At 42.5% G+C, this 16,967-nt stretch overlaps 1 protein-coding gene across 5 annotated transcripts in view; it reads right to left on the bottom strand.

The window, feature by feature from the left end:
• The window catches only part of EIF2AK2 (eukaryotic translation initiation factor 2 alpha kinase 2), a 39,774-nt gene extending 36,752 nt beyond the window's left edge, over window positions 1–3,022 (bottom strand). For all 5 annotated transcript variants that reach the window (XR_004352967.1, XM_032653437.1, XM_032653438.1 and 2 more), the window contains exon 1: window positions 2,891–3,022. The gene's annotated coding sequence lies outside the window, so the exon portion shown is untranslated. The remainder of the gene's footprint in view (window positions 1–2,890) is intronic.
• Between the last annotated feature and the right edge of the window lie 13,945 nt (window positions 3,023–16,967).

Below are 16,967 nucleotides of genomic sequence, written 5' to 3' on the forward strand. Positions count from 1 at the left end.
TATGAGATAGAAGAGTGTTAATAGGTGGGGGCAGAGAAACGAGGGAGGTGGTTTTGATACAGTGGTCAGGGAAGACCCCTCTTAGGAGGCAATATTTAAATCAAGCCTGGATGATGAGAAAGTCCACCATAATTAGATATGAGGGAAGACCATCTCAGGCAGAGGAAGCCTGGAGGCAGGCACCAGCACAGCTTTCGGAGGAATGACAAAAAGGTCAAGGAGATTGCTGCACAGTGAACAAGGGGAAACGGTGGGAAATGAGTCTGAGAGGTAGGCAGGTGCCACAGCACAGAGACCTTGAAGGCCAAGGTGTGGATTGTGGAAGTTATTCTAATTGCAGTGGGAAGCTATTGGAGGGTTCTCAGCAGAGGGGTGATGTGGTTGGATTTATGTTTTTTTTTTTTTTTTTTCGGTACGTGGGCCTCTCACTGTTGTGGCCTCTCCCATTGCGGAGCACAGGCTCCGGACGCGCAGGCTCAGCGGCCATGGCTCACAGGCCCAGCTGCTCCGTGGCATGTGGGATCTTCCCGGACCGGGGCACGAACCCGTGTCCCCTGCATCGGCAGGCGGACTCTCAACCACTGCGCCACCAGGGAAGCCCTGGATTTATGTTTTTAATGGTCACTCTAATGTTATGTAAAGAACAGAGTATGAGGGGTGGGTGTAGAAAAGATGAGTGGAGCATGAGTATAAGTCAGGAGACCAAGTCAGGGCTGCCGCAGTGGTTTGGGTGAGCAATGCTGGTGGCTGGAAGGGCTTAGATCTGAGCAAAGGTGCTGTCTTCACATCACCGCTTAGTGTTGTGAGAGGGCTATGCTTTAAAGCCACATAGATCTGGGCGAGGCACCTCTTTGAACCTTTGATTCATGACCCGAAAACACCTGATTCACAGGTTGTTGTGAGGAGTAAATCAGACAAAAAGCATCCAGCAGGGTCTCCCACACCACTGGCCCTCAATAAACAGTGCTTCTGGTCTACAATTCCAAAATGCAAAAGCACTGAAAACTGAGGTTTACTTTGTTTTCATTTGTTTTGTTTTTGGTGGGTGTGTAGCCCCGCATCTAGACCTGAACTGACATGAGCTATTTAGAGTCTTAATCGTACTCTGTTGTCAAGTTATACATTTCACTGCAGAAATGTTTTATGATAGAGTGTTGCCCCCAAACCCTACTGAGAACATTACAAATAGATGGGATTTATACTGCCTTGCCTTTCTAAAATCCAATAATCTCTGAGTACCACAACATACCTGGCCCAAGGGTTTCAGATAAGGATCTGTAGCTGTACCATTATTTTCAGGAACCGAAGTGTCATTTAGTTTAGTCAAGAGTATGAGACCATACATCCAACTGGAGGAGGTCATAGATCTCAGAACAGTAGTTATGGAAGAGTCCTTAGCAATTATTTAACCTGAAGTCCTATCGAAATACCCTAAATCCTCAACACTTTTAACTTTAAGTAACTGCTGATCTTCAGAATGACAAGCCAGTTTGAATTTAAGTGAAATATACGTGTAAACAAATAAGGTGTTAAATTGGCATTTTTGAAAAAGTACTTACAAGTTTGGAAAAAAAGAAACAGGCGTTTCTTTTCAACTGTTTTTAATAAATCTTATTTTAATACTATGTTACCATCTTCCTAAAAGAAATCTCCATCATAATCACTAATAAATATTACGTGTCCATCTTACTCATGCCCAGAAGTTACTTTGGCTGTGCCTTGATACCCTTAGGGCAGAGCCAAGCCCCTGTGGACCTAGCCCCCTCAAAGGGCCTGTGCAAAGCTTGGCAAACAACGTGCATTCAACTAATATCTGATGAATTGAATGAATAAACAGTGTTAAGGATCTTCAGGTTCAAATAAGCAAACAGAAGAACAAGAGCATAAACTGCCCAAGATTCTAAGTTCCTAAGATTCTAAGTTCCTAAGTGACAGCAGGGAGTCTGTCCTTTAGCTTCCATCTGGCAAGGCATTTTTAGTACTAAAGAAATCACAGGCAATAGGAAGTCTCATATTCTGGAATTCAAAAGAGAATTTATGAATCAAAAACAAAGATTTAATGAATACCTATTACATACTGGGTTATACTGGCGAACAAAACCCTGCTCTTGTGAACTTACTAGTGGAGGAAAATGGACAAACCCATAAAAAATGTCACAAGGTGATAAGTACTACGTTGAAAACTAAAGCAGAGTAGGGGGGACAGCAAGGGAAGAGTGGGGTTTCTTACATGCAGGTTGTTCAGGGAAGGCTGCTCTGATACAGTGACATTGTATCTGGGGGAAGAGCTTTCCGGGAAGAAACAGGCAGTGCAGAGGTCCAGAGGCAGCGACAGTGCTTGGCTCTGCCCCAAGGACAGCCATGAGTCCTGTGTGGTCCGAACGCAGGGAGCAGGCAGCCTTGTCTGTAGGCCAATAACCTTTTATAGGATTCTGATGAAGCTATTGGGGAGCGGGTCTGGGGGGTGTCCTGTTCTGCCTTAAAGGCCCTCGGGCGGCTACGGTATTAAGAAGAGGTGGCGGGGCGGGGGACAGAGTTGGAGCGGAGGCTAAAGATGGGCAATTGGGGAACGATTGCAACGACCCAGGCAAGAGATTTGTGGCTGGGGATTCTTTTGGCCAATGTTTTGGGCAATTCAGGCCCCCGTATTTCCCATCTGTCTGTCAAGCCATAGGGCTCTTCCGTTTTCCACTAGTCGCCCCCGCCCCAGTCCCGGACCGGGGCTAGTAGTCGCTTGCTCTGTCAAGAGTTGTTCGCGGGAAGAAAATGACTTTCAGCGCCCACCGCGCTGCACGCTCCTTTCCCCGGATCCAGCAAGGGCTCCGCACCTCGGCTGAGGGCCTCGGACAGCATTATCGAGGCGGCGGCGCAGGGGTCAGGGGCATCTTACCAGAGTCCAGTACCGGGCTGGGGACGCGGGCTGCGCACGCCTCAGTGGAAGCTCGGCGGGGTCTGGGCAGTTCGCTCTCGGTTTCGTTTTCCCCGTGGACTCCGCCTTCCTTCCTCTCCGCCTTCCTCCCGCCCTCCCGCACGGGTCCGTACGGGTCCGCACACGTCAGCCCACGTCCGCACAGGCTGAGCGATAGCGGGAAACTGGCGCCTCCACCCCGAGCCCGCGTGGGCGGTACCGCGGGGCAGACCGGGCAAGTCCAAGACCTTGCAGCCCCACCCCTGCTTCTGGGGGTGTTCCCGGAACCCCGTGCGGGCAGGGTACTCTGGCAGGTGGGGAGGACATTGAGGTCTCCGAGGCCCGCGACGTGGCAGGCGCTCTGTGATCAACGCTCCAGTTTCCTCTTCAACACAAATATTTGGGATGGGGTTGGGGGGCTGGATATCATCAGCTCCATTTTATTAATGGAAGAAAACTGAGTAAATTAACTCTCCCAGGGCAAAGCCAGGATTCCTTTTCCCATAACCACCATTTCTTTGCCCTCCTCCTTCTCCTCACGTTAACCAGGCTGGGGATGAAGAGGCCTGGGGGCATAATTTCCCTATCTGTTTCCACCCATCCATCCATTCATTCAACAGGTACTTGCCAGCTGCTGTATCAAGTACCAGACAATCCAGCAGTTAGGAGAGCTACCTGCTGCCTTCGGGACCTCCTGGAGTTTACCACCAAAGTCCTTACCAGTAGTTCCAGATTTATAAGAAATCCTACTCACCTAAGGGACTATGACACACTCCCAGAGTAATACTGGCACCTTGACGCAGTGACTGAGGAGTGCTGAAGACTTAACCTCATAACAGTACTGCAAGGTAGGTGCCATTTAACAGATGAGAAAACTGAGGCCTGAGGCACAGAGAAGTAACAGCTGGTGAGCAGGGGAGCTGGAATTAGAACCAGGATCCTGTACCTCAATATCCCAGTGAGGGTGAGGGAGAGAGGCAGTTCCAAGATGGACTTCAGGTACACATTACATATTGACCATTGGCTCCAGGCATCCTTTCCCACATCTCTTCTGCACACACACCCCCCACCCCCATATTGCAGGGTATCAATGGCTAAACACTATTTTCCTTGATTTAAGTTCCCCAAATATGAAGCACTGGTGGGAGGTTTAGAAGGCAGATAGGAGGCAGAGACATCTTTCTGTGGCCCTTTGAGATGACAGGAAATCTCCAACTGTAGTGGCCGTTCGTTTGCAGGAGTCCATTTCCCAGCTTCGTGGGTGTGGGGTGGTTGTTTCAGATGCAATGGCAGTAGCAATGACATGTTTTCTGACTTTCTGAAGCCCCTGAACTGTCCAAAAGAGCTTAAAGAAAGAAAGCTCTGACAAGCTCAAGCATGGTCAGAGGACCCAAGCTTTTATGACTGCCCCAGAAGAACCTCTTACTTCATGTAGTCTCAGGGCTGATGGAGCAGAAATTAGCTACAGAGTCCAGTGCTGCAGGGAGCCGAATTTCTATATAACTTTAATTTGCAGCCTCACCAGGTCTCTTCTAGGAACATTGAGGCTATTGACTGGGAAAGAATGAGGACCTGGGAATTTGGGTGGATTTGAATGAATCCATTGCCCTCCCAAATTCTGCTGAGTCACCACAGTCCTTCCATCCTTGTTGGATAAGTCTGGTACAGCCAAGCTTGAAGAGCCTGAATTGGTCACCTTGCAAGGACGTGCTGAAATTTCCAAACGCCCCATTCCTCCCTCTTGTCGTCACTCCTAGAACTAGAATCAGATGCTAGAAGGCCCCAAGAGGATACAGACAAGATCTGATCCAGAGGATATAGTTTATATAATGAAAGAATTACAAGATTTCGCTAATTTTCATCAGCAGAAACCCAAGAAAAGTGCATGGATATGCTTCTAAAGGTGACATGAAAGACGGAACATAGTTTAGATTATGCACACAGTGTGCTGGCTCCAGCAGCTGGGAATGGTTCTAAGAGTCTGTTTAGTTGGCTTACTATAACCTGGGCTCAGTGGTGGCCCACATTAAGTGAAATTGTGATGCCAAGTATACAGATGAAGAAATCAAAAATACTTAAGGAGTCAGGAACATTAGAGTAGATTAATCATATGCAACCTATTCCTTCATTTTCTAACTGTGCCCCCCAAGAATATCCAAAGGACCCTCCTTCACCAGGCATTCAGAAATATAGTTTCATCTTTGAAAAGCTCTGTATTGGCTGCCCACTGTGCCTGGAGAATTGATGGGAGATGTTGCCATTGAAAAGCTACCTGATTTCAATGGGGATTATGGCTCCCAGAGTGGCAAAGGCCATGTGGCAACACTTAACTCCACCCGCCCCTCCAAAAAAAAAGGGCAGCAGGGTCAGAGCAGTAGTCAGAAAGGTTTGCTCACCAGAGATCTTAAGTGTTGGTAAACTGGTCCTGGAGTTTCTAGTACTGAAATAGATGGCAGCCCACAGGTGTGTTACATGAGCAGATATGTGAGACCCCCATGGCACTCACTCCCACTCTATCAACCCACATCCCTGGTCTCATGGGGAGTTCCTTGTGAACAGGTGACTTAGAAAGAAAAATTCAGTTGAAGCACAATACACTAGCAATAATTGGAAGTAGACTGATATATTCCGACAGCACTTCAGGGAGGTAGCCCTAAAAGATAATGGGAAAAAGGAAAATCTTCCCAGTTCGTGGAACTTTGAGCAGGTGGAACTATATTTAGTTGTCACTTGGAAGACGATAAAGCTAGTGGCCTGGACAGTACCAGTAGCTAGCAATTTACCTGGATATTCAGAGATTTGGAAAGAGCAAGATCAGAGGGTTGATGATAAGGAGGTCTGGGGAAAAGGATGTGGGTGATCACTTGGAATGGACAAAGAGGATGAGTGTATTGGGTCCCTCTGTGAATATTCATCAAAGGTACCCCCTGCTGAGGAGACTTTTGAGAAGCAGGTGTGCAAGAAACCTTCTGTAGATGTCAGTCGGCCTTTTCCCCAGCTACCCCAGTGCTTGCTTGTTCCACACAAATGAAGAGCCTTCGGCAATAGGAATGGATGATATGTGTGAATTCATCAACATGGAGTTCTTGTCAAGGTTGATCTGGCTGCTGAGCACCCAGCCTTCCAACAGCAAAGACCAACACTGAGCTCCCAGCGCAAGTACCCCGTACACTGAAGGAGACCAGCCTGCCACTTGGGGACGGGTGGGTAACATGGAGCCCTTCCATCATGGAGTGGAGAGGGATTTGCCCTCTGTGGAGTAAGCATTTATTCCAGGTATGGAATTGCTTTTTCTTCCTCCAGTGCTTCTGCCAGCACCATTATTGTTGGCCTTTCCAAATACCTTGTTTGCCATAATGATATCTGTCAGTAAGGAACCCATTTTTTTTTCACATCTTTATTGGAGTATAATTGCTTGACAATGGTGTGTTAGTTTCTGCTGTATAACAAAGTGAATCAGCTATACATATACATTTATCCCCATTTCTCCTCCTCCTTGCGTCTCCCTCCCACCCTCCCTATCCTACCCCTCTGGGTGGACACAAAGCACCAAGCTGATCTCCCTGTGCTATGCGGCTGCTTCCCACTAGCTATCTATTTTACATTTGGTAGTGTATATATGTCCATGCCACTCTCTCACTTCGTCCCGGCTACCTTTCCCCCTCCCCGTGCCCTCGAGTCCATTCTCTACATCTGTGTCTTTATTCCTCTCCTGCCCCTAGGTTCTTCAGAACCTTTTTTTTTTTTTTTAAGATTCCATATATATGTGTTAGCATACGGTATTTGTCTTTCTCTTTCTGACTTACTTCACTCTGTATGACAGACTCTAGGTCCATCCACGTCACTACAAATAACTCAATTTCATTTCTTTTTATGGCTAATATTCCATTGTATATATGTGCCACATCTTCTTTATCCATTCATCCCATGATGTACACTTAGGTTGTTTCCATCTCCTGGCTATTGTAAATAGAGCTGCAATTAACATTTTGGTACATGACTCTTTTTGAATTATGGTTTTCTCAGGGTATATGCCCAGTAGTGGGATTGCTGGGTCATAATAGTTCTATTTTTAGTTTTTTTTTTTTTTTTTTTTTTTTTTTTATGCGTTACGCGGGCCTCTCACTGTTGTGGCCTCTCCCGTTGCGGAGGACAGGCTCCGGACGCGCAGGCTCAGCGGCCATGGCTCACGGGCCCAGCCGCTCCGCGGCATGTGGGATCCTCCCAGACCGGGGCACGAACCCGCGTCCCCTGCATCGGCAGGCGGACTCTCAACCACTGCGCCACCAGGGAAGCCCTATTTTTAGTTTTTTAAGGAACCTCCATACTGTTCTCCATAGTGGCTGTACCAATTCACATTCCCACCAGCAGTGCAAGAGTGTTCCCTTTTCTCCACATCCTCTCCAGCATTTATTGTTTCTAGATTTTTTGATGATGGCCATTCTGACCGGTGTGAGATGATATCTCATTGTAGTTTTTATTTGCACTTCCCTAATGATTAATGATGTTGAGCATTCTTTCATGTGTTTGTTGGCAATCTGTATATCTTCTTTGGAGAAATGTCTATTTAGGTCTTCTGCCCATTTTTGGATTGGGTTGTTTGTTTTTTTGATATTGAGCTGCATGAGCTGCTTCTATATTTTGGAGATTAATCGTTTGTCAGTTGCTTCGTTTGCATATATTTTGTCCCATTCTGAGGGTTGTCTTTCCGTCTTGTTTATGGTTTCCTTTGATGTGCAAAAGCTTTAAGTTTCATTAGGTCCCATTTGTTTATTCTTGTTTTTATTCCCCTTTCTTTAGGAGGTGGGTCAAAAAGGATCTTGCTGTAATTTATGTCATAGAGTGTTCTGTCTATGTTTTCCTCTAAGAGTTTTATAGTGTCTGGCCTTACATTTAGGTCTTTAATCCATTTTGAGTTTATTTTTGTCTATGGTGTTAGGAAGTGTTCTAATTTCATTCTTTTACATGTAGCTGTCCAGTTGTCCCAGCACCACTTATTGAAGAGGCTGTCTTTTCTCCATTGAATATTCGTGCCTCCTTTATCAAAGATAAGGTGACCATATGTGCGTGGCTTTATCTCTAGGCTTTCTATCCTGTTCCATTGATCTAGATTTCTATTTTTGTGCCACTATCATACTGTCTTGATTACTGTAGCTTTGTAATATAGTCTGAAGTCTGGGAGCCTGATTCCTCCAGCTCCGTTTTTCTTTCTCAAGATTGCTTTGGGTATTTGGGGTCTTTTGTGTTTCCATACAAATTGTGAAATTTTTTGTTCTAGTTCCGTGAAAAATACCAGTGGTAGTTTGACAGGGATTGCATTGAATCTGTAGATTGCTTTGGGTAGTAGAGTCATTTTCACAATGTTGATTTTTCCGATCCAAGACATGGTATATCTCTCCATCTGTTTGTATCATCTTTAATTTCTTTCATCAGTGTCTTATAGTTTTCTGCATACAGGTCTTTTGTCTCCTTAGGTAGGTTTATTCCTAGGTATTTTATTCTTTTTGTTGCAGTGGTAAATGGGAGTGTTTCCTTAATTTCTCTTTCATATTTTTCATCATTAGTGTATAGGAATGCAAGAGATTTCTGTGCATTAAGTTTGTATCCTGGTACTTTACCAAATTCATTGATTAGCTCTAGTAGTTTTCTGGTAGCGTCTTTAGGATTCTGTATGTATGGTATCATGTCATCTGCAAACAGTGACAGCTTTACTTCTTCTTTTCCGATTTGGATTCCTTTTATTTCCTTTTCTTCTCTGATTGCTGTGGCTAAAACTTCCAAAACTATGTTGAATAGGAGTGGTGAGAGTGGGCAACCTTGTCTTGTTCCTAATCTTAGTGGAAATGCTTTCAGTTTTTCACCATTGAGAACAATGTTGGCTGTGGATTTGTCATATATGGCCTTTATTATGTTGAGGTAAGTTCCCTCTATGCCTACTTTCTGGGGGGCTTTTATCATAAATGGGTGTTGAATTTTGTCAAAAGCTTTTTCTGCACCTATTGAGATGATCATATGGTTTTTCTCCTTCAATTTGTTAATGTGGTGTGTCACATTGATTTGCGTATATTGAAGAATGCTTGCATTCCTAGGATAAGCCCCACTTGATCATGGTGTATGATCCTTTTAATGTGTTGTTGGATTCTGTTTGCTAGTATTTTGTTGAGGATTTTTGCATCTATGTTCATCAGTGATATGGGCCTATAGTTTTCTTTTTTTGTGGCATCTTTGTCTGGTTTTGGTATCAGGGTGATGGTGGCCTCATAGAATGAGTTTGTGAGTGTACCTCCCTCTGCTATATTTTGGAAGAGTTTGAGAAAGATGGGTGTTAGGTTTTCTCTAAATGTTTGATAGAATTCTCCTATGAAGCCATCTGGTCCTGGGCTTTTGTTTGTTGGCAAATTTTTAATCACAGTTTCAATCTCAATGCTTGTGATTGGTCTGTTTATATTTTCTATTTCTTCCTGGTCCAGTCTCAGAAGATTGTGCTTTTCTAAGAATTTGTCCATTTCTTCCGGTTGTCCGTTTTATTGGCATATAGTTGCTTGTAGTAATCTCTCATGATCCTTTGTATTTCTGCAGTGTCAGTTGTTACTTCTCCTTTTTCATTTCTAATTCTATTGATTTGAGTCTTGTCCCTTTTTATCTTGATGTGTCTGGCTAATGGTTTACCAATTTTGTTTTATCTTCTCAAAGAACCAGCTTTTCGTTTTACTGATCTTTGCTATCGTTTCCTTCATTTCTTTTTCGTTTATTTCTGATCTGATCTTTATGATTTCTTTCCTTCTACGAACTTTGGGGTTTTTTTGTTCTTCCTTCTCTAATTGCTTTAAGTGTAAGGTTAGGTTGCTTATTTGAGATTTTTCTTGTTTCTTGAGGTAGGATTTTATTTCTACAAACTTGTTGTTAGAACTACTTTTGCTGCATGCCATAGGTTTTGGGTTGTCGTGTTTTCATTGTCATTTGTTTCTAGGTATTTTTTGATTTCCTCTGTGATTTCTTCAGTGATCTCTTGGTTATTTAGTAGCGTATTGTTTAACCTCCATGTGTTTTTATTTTTTACAGTTTTTTCCCTGTAATTGATATCTAGTCTCATAGTGTTGTGGTCAGAAAAGATGCTTGATATGATTTCAGTTTTCTTAAATTTACCAAGGCTTGATTTGTGACCCAAGATATGATCTATCCTGGAGAATGTTCCATGAGCACTTGAGAAAAATGTGTATTCTGTTATTTTTGGATGGAATGTCCTATAAATATCCATTAAGTCCATCTTTTTTAATGTATCATTTAAAGCTTGTGTTTCCTTACTTATTTTCATTTTGGATGATCAGTCCATTGGTGAAAGTGGGATGTTAAAGTCCCCTACTATTACTATGTCACTATTGATTTCCCCTTTTATGGTTGTTAGCATTTGCCTTATGTATTGAGGTGTTCCTATGTTGGGTGCATAAATATTTACCATTGTTATATCTTCTTCTTGGATCAATCCCTTGATCATTATGTAGTGTACTTCTTTGTCTCTTCTAATAGTCTTTATTTTAAAGTCTATTTTGTTTGATATGAGAATTGCTACTCCAGCTTTCTTTTGGTTTCCATTTGCATGGAATATCTTTTTCCATCCCCTTACTTTCAGTCTGTATATGTCTCTAGGTCTGAAGTGGGTCTCTTGTAGACAGCATATATATGGGTCTTGTTTTTCTGTCCATTCAGCCAATCTGTGTCTTTTGGTGGGAGCATTTAGTCCATTTACATTTAAGGTAATTATTGATATGTATGTTCCTATTCCCATTTTCCTAATTATTTTAGGTTCGTTATTGTAGGTCTTTTCCTTCTCTTGTGTTTCTTGCCTAGAGAAGTTCCTTTAGCATTTGTTGTAAAGCTGGTTTGGTGGTGCTGAACACTCTCAGCTTTTGCTTGTCTGTAAAGGTTTTAATTTCTCCATCAAATCTGAATGAGATCCTTGCTGGGTAGAGTAATCTTGGTTGCAGGTTTTTTTCCTTCATCACTTTAAATATGTCCTGCCAGTCCCTTCTGGCTTGCAGAGTTTCTGCTGAAAGATCAGCTGTTAACCTTATGGGGGTTCCCTTGTATGTTAATTGTTGATTTTCCTTTGCTGCTTTTAATATTTTTTCTTTGTATTTAATTTTTGATAGTTTGATTAATAGGTGTCTTCACATGTTTCTCCTTGGATTTATCCTGTATGAGACTCTCTGTGCTTCCTGGACTTGATTGACTATTTCCTTAAACATATTAGGGAAGTTTTCAACTATAATCTCTTTAAATATTCTCTCAGTCCCTTTTTTTTTTTCTCTTCGTCTTCTGGGACCCCTATAATTCGGATGGTGGAGTATTTAATGTTGTTCCAGAGGTCTCTGAGACTGTCCTCAATTGGTTTCATTCTTTTTTCTTTATCCTGCTCTGCGGTAATTATGTCCAGTATTTTATCTTCCAGGTCACTTCTCCATTCTTCTACCTCGGTTATTCTGCTATTGATTCCCTCTAGAGAATTTTTAATTTCATTTATTGTGTTTTCATCATTGTTTGTTTGCTCTTTAGTTCTCCTAGGTCCTTGTTAAATGTTTCTTATATTTTCTCCATTGTATTTCCAAGATTTTGGATCATCTTTACTATCATTACTCTGAATTCTTTTTCAAGTAGACTGCCTGTTTCCTCTTCATTTGTTTGGTCTGGTGGATTTTTACCTTGCTTCTTCATCTGCTGTGTATTTCTCTGTCTTCTCATTTTGCTTAACTTACTGTGTTTGGGGTCTCCTTTTCGCAAGCTGCACATTCATAGTTCCCATTGTTTTTGGTGTCTGCTCCCAGTGGGTAAGGTTGGTTCAGTGGGTTGTGTAGGCATCCTGGTGGAGCAGACTGGTGCCTGTGTTCTGGTGGATGAGGCTGGATCTTGTGTTTCTGGTGGGCAGGACCACATCAGGTGGTATGTTTTGGGGTGTCTGTGAACTTACTATGATTTTAGGCAGCCTCTCTGCTAATGGGTGGGGTTGTGTTCCTCTCTTGCTAGTCGTTTGGCATAGGGTGTCCAGCACTGTAGCTTGCTGGTCGTTGTATGGAGCTGGGTCTTAGCATTGAGATGGAGATCTCTGGGAGAGCTTTCGCCATTTGATATTACATGGGGCCAGTAGGTCTCTGGTGACCAATGTCCTGATCTTGGCTCTCCCACCTCAGAGGCTCAGGCCTGACACCCGGCCAGAGCACCAAGACCCTGTCAGCCACATGGCTCAGAAGAAAAGGGAGAAAAAAAAGGAAATAAATTTTTAAAATAAAATAATTAAAATGGAAAAATTATTAAAAATTAAAAAGCAATTTAAAAAAAAGAAAGAGAGAAAGAAGAGAGCAACCAAACCAAAAAAAAAAATCCACCAATGATAACAAGTGCTAAAAACTATACTAAAAAAAACAAAACAAAACAAAAGGACAGTCAGAACTCTAGGACAAATGGCAAAAGCAAACCTATACAAACAAAAATCACACCAAGAAGTATACATATACACACTTACAAAAAGAGGAAAAGGAAAAAAATATATATATACAAGGAAGAGAGCAACCAAATCAATAAACAAATCTACCAATGATAATAAACTGTAAATACTAAACTAATATAAACATAAAACCAGAAACAAATTAGATGCAGAAAGCAAACCCCAAGTCTACAGTTCCTCTAAAAGTCCACTGCTTCAATTTTGGGATGATATGTTGTCTATTCAGGTATTCCAGAGATGCAGGGTACATGAAGTTGACTGTGAGATTTAATCCACTGCTCCTGAGGCTGCTGGGAGACATTTCCATTTCTCTTGTTTGTTCACACAGCTCCTGGGGTTCAGCTTGGATTTGGCCCCTCCTCTGCATGTAGGTCGCCTGAGGACATCTGTTCTGTGCCCAGACAGGACAGAGTTAAAGGAGCCGCTGATTAGGGGTCTCTGGCTCACTCAGGCCACGGGGACCGAGGGGTACAGAATGCAGGGTGAGCCTGCAGAGGCAGAGGCCAGTGTAACATTGCAACAGCCTGAAGCACGCCATGTGTTCTCCTGGGGAAGTTGTCCCTGGATCACGGGACCCTGGCCGTGGCGGGCTTTACAGGCTCCTGGGAGGGAGGTGTGGATAGTGACCTGTGCTTGCACACAGGCTTCTTGATGGCGGCAGCAGCAGATTTAGCATTTCATTCCCGTCTCTGGTGTCCGTGCTGATAGCTGTGGCTCATGCCCGTCTCTGGAGCTCATTTAGGCAGTGCTCTGGATCCCCTCTCCTGGCGCACCCCAAAACAATGGTCTCTTGCCTCTTAGGCAGGTCCAGACTTTTTCCCGGACTCCTTCCCGGCCAGCTGTGGCGCACTAGCCCCCTTCAGGCTGTGTTCACGCAGCCAACCCCCATCTTCTCCCTGGGATCTGACCTCCGAAGCCGTAGCCTCAGCTCCCAGCCCCAACCCGTACCGGCAGGTGAGCAAACAAGCCTCTCAGGCTGGTGAGTGCTGGTCCGCACCAGTCCTCTGTGCGGGAATCTCTCCGCTTTGCCCTCTGCACCCCTATTGCGGCGCTCTCCTCCATGGCTCCAAAGCTTCCCCCTAGCCCACCCGCCCCCGTCTCCGCCAGTGGAGGGGCTTCCTAGTGTGTGGAAACTTTTCCTCCTTTACAGCTCCCTACCAGAGGTGCAGGTCCTGTCCTTATTCTTTTGTCTCTGTTTTTCTTTTGCCCTACCCAGGTACATGGGGAGTTTCTTGCCTTTTCGGAAGTCTGAGGTCTTCTGCCAGCGTTCAGTAGGTGTTCTGTAGGAGTTGTTCCACATGTAGATGTAGTTTTGATGTATTTGTGGGGAGGAAGGTGATCTCCACGTCTTACTCCTCCGCCATGTTGAAGGCACCCCTATATCTTTTTTTTAAACCAGCAAAACTCCATGCAGTTAAATATCCTAACAGAACCTGAAAATGCAGAGTCACTTAAATATCTGAGAAATATTTTATGAGAGAAATTCTTGTCAGTATAAGAACTCTGTGTTTGATTCGTTTTTGTAATCCACTTCTACTGATAATTTAAAAAATAAGCTACCTGTTGAATCTGCCAGGGTGATGGCTTTTAACTTAAAATCAGACCTTTAGTATATGTTATGTGTGTGGGGAGAGCTAAGGCTTTGTTTAGTTCCATGCTTGTAGGAGGCTTTCACTGCTCGGTCACATTATTTCAAGCAATGAAATGATATTTAGACATTTATAGTCAATTGTTCTGTGAAAAGTTAGTAGAGATCCCAACTCAAGCAAAAGGGCAAAGAATGACTTAAAATTTTTTTTTTAAATCAATGATATGGGTCCAAGTGATGATTAGGAGTCATAATACTTGATTTATTTCAAATTACACTTTTCAGTTTTGGAAGTGCTTTTACATTCATTCACAACAGTCCTCTCAGGTAGATATTGTAATGCCCATTTTAGAGATTAACAAGAGGCTTTGAGGTTTTAAGTGCTTTGTGCAACAATCACACAGTTGGAAATTTTCTGATTAAGTGATAGAGTGCCATTTCCACTAAACTGCATGGCAAAAAGTCACTTAAAGACATGAGAAAAATCTTAGAGTTCCTAAAAAGATTAGAAAAATATCCAGGGGGAAAATGGATTAATTGTAATAAAACTAGATAAACGTAGATATGTTCATGAACATATGTGATATAGCCAAACTGTAAGCAATGTAAAGACAAGATATAGATATCTCTTAAGAAAAAATATATATAGTTTAGGAAAATTTTCTGTAAAGTGAATTACTATTAAATGAAGCTTATCTTTTCACTCATTTCCATTTTAAAATAAAAGGCACATTACATAGAAAAGTATCTTTGTGTATGGTGAAGTAACAATTAAAATGCAAAAAGTACTTTTAACAATACCCAAAGAGAAAAATAAACATTTTTGATAAATTATACGTATCAAAAGACTTCAAAACCCAAAATACTACACTGAGTTAAAACATTTTCCAGAGACACTGGAGCTAGAATCATGTCTCACTCACCTTGTAGAACATTTTAATGCTAATTTAGGTGGTTCTAGAAGACTTCCTTGGTTTTCAAAATCATCTGGATCTTTTTACTAAAGCTGGGAATTACCTTAACAGGAAGTGCAACTTTGTATTTCATATTAGAGCTAAAATTTAGAATGCGAGTATCAAATTATCTTATTTCTCAAATTTCTCCTTTAACAAGAGGCAGTGCTTCTTTTTAAATCTAGACTATTTTCCTTACAGAACAGTGTTATACTATAGAAATGATTGTTTATTGTATGTCATATATTTTACCTTAAATTAATGAATATTTTCTACAGGAGCATACAATTTTGATTTTTATAAGAACCCAGCATCAATTAAGAAAAAGAAAATACGAAATGGAGTTGGCTTTAATAAACAGAGATGAAATAATAGTTTAAAACTATCAAAAGTAGTCTGTGTAAAATAGAGTAATTTAGTTTCTTAACGTCTTATCCTCCACTGATGAAGGACCATTGTAAAACTGGTTTGAGAAACTGGAAGACTGGTGTTTGATCCTGAAAAATAAACTATTACAGGGAGGGCATAGAAGTCTACAGACGTGGACATGCTTGTCTTCAGTCAAAAATCAAGATGAAAATCTTGACTACTCTCAGTGCTCCATGGCAGCTGGACTTCCCACATCCCTGCTTTTGTTTGCTAATCCCACCAGGCAGCTCCTTCTATACTCCTCACCCACAGACCTCCTCCCTCAGACATGGGGTTTCTAAATCTAGCAGTTCTAGTCATGGATTTTACAAGCTCTGTTCTGACCCATCTTGGCCATCTTCCTCACCAATTTGTGGCTTCATGCAGAGATGAACTGCCCTCCTCCCACCTTCTCCTTGCACTTTCCCCACCTACTCACTATGAAAAAGTGCCCTTGTGAAAAGGATTTGTTAGTTACCACACTTTGGATAAGATGCTAGCACTGTGTCATCGCTTCTGGCTTCAAAGGCTTCCAAGGCTTGGGAAGTCTCTGAGGTGCACATGATGATTGGGTAAGGAGTCCCCTGATAGGTGAAAAACAGGTGTGACAGTGCAGTTTCTTTTGATTTTTCCAAAGCTTCATCAATGTAGTCAATAAATTTGGAATTAGCAGTCATGTTGGCTCCCTGCTAAAGAACCTGCTCTTTGATTGTCCAGGGACAGTGGTAGCTTTTAATGGGGTTTTTCAGGAGGTGGAATAAAGGGCTCCTCCCATTCACATGAGAGAGAAATAACTTAATTCTCATCCACCCCCACCCCCAGCTTTCTGCATACCCACCTCTGACGAAAGGCACACTGCAGGTGCAAAACAGGCTGAGGATCAGGGAGTATTACCCCAAGGGTTGATTATATTACCATTATAGGCAACCCTCCCAAGGAAAGTAAGAGTAGAATCTCTTAATAGACAATAATAGCTACTAAATATCTAACACATAGGTATTTAATTGAATCAGGTATAAAATTTTCCTATTAGCAAAAAGCAATTTATGGATGAAATCTCTCTCCTTGGTTGATAGCTTTGAACATACATCCTCCATGGTGTGATGCAGGGGTGGAAAAATTTTCCCTTCTTCCCTTCTAGGTTTTTTGGATTGTCTAATAATTAAATTGATATAAGATAGATCAACAGGAGAAAAAAAGAACAAAATTCTGTACTTAATGGGGGTTCCATTATAATATGCAAACTCAAAAGGCCATCAGGTAATTGAAGCTTATATAACATCCTGAGTTTGGGGGTTTGGGGATACAAAGGGGAGGAAAGCCACTCACACAAGGTAGAGGAGATGTTTAGAGAACTAGGGTTGCCCTGTTTTGCAGATAAGTTTTTTAGGTAAAAATGTATCCCTGGTAACATGTCTCTTCCCGTACAGCCCTTATTTCCAATGTAGACTTAGGTAACTGAGGGGGAAAGTAAAGAGCTTTTCCTGAATCTGCTGGGTTTTTTAATTGCCTTCAGCTCAAAATAATCCTCATGCCAAAGTGGCATGTTTTGGGGTGGCAAAACCTGGTCTCCTTCAGTAGTGACAAGGAAGTGATGGAATTGCTCGGTAA

Source organism: Phocoena sinus, chromosome 13, assembly GCF_008692025.1.
Source record: "Phocoena sinus isolate mPhoSin1 chromosome 13, mPhoSin1.pri, whole genome shotgun sequence".
NCBI classification, from domain to species: Eukaryota; Metazoa; Chordata; class Mammalia; order Artiodactyla; family Phocoenidae; genus Phocoena; species Phocoena sinus.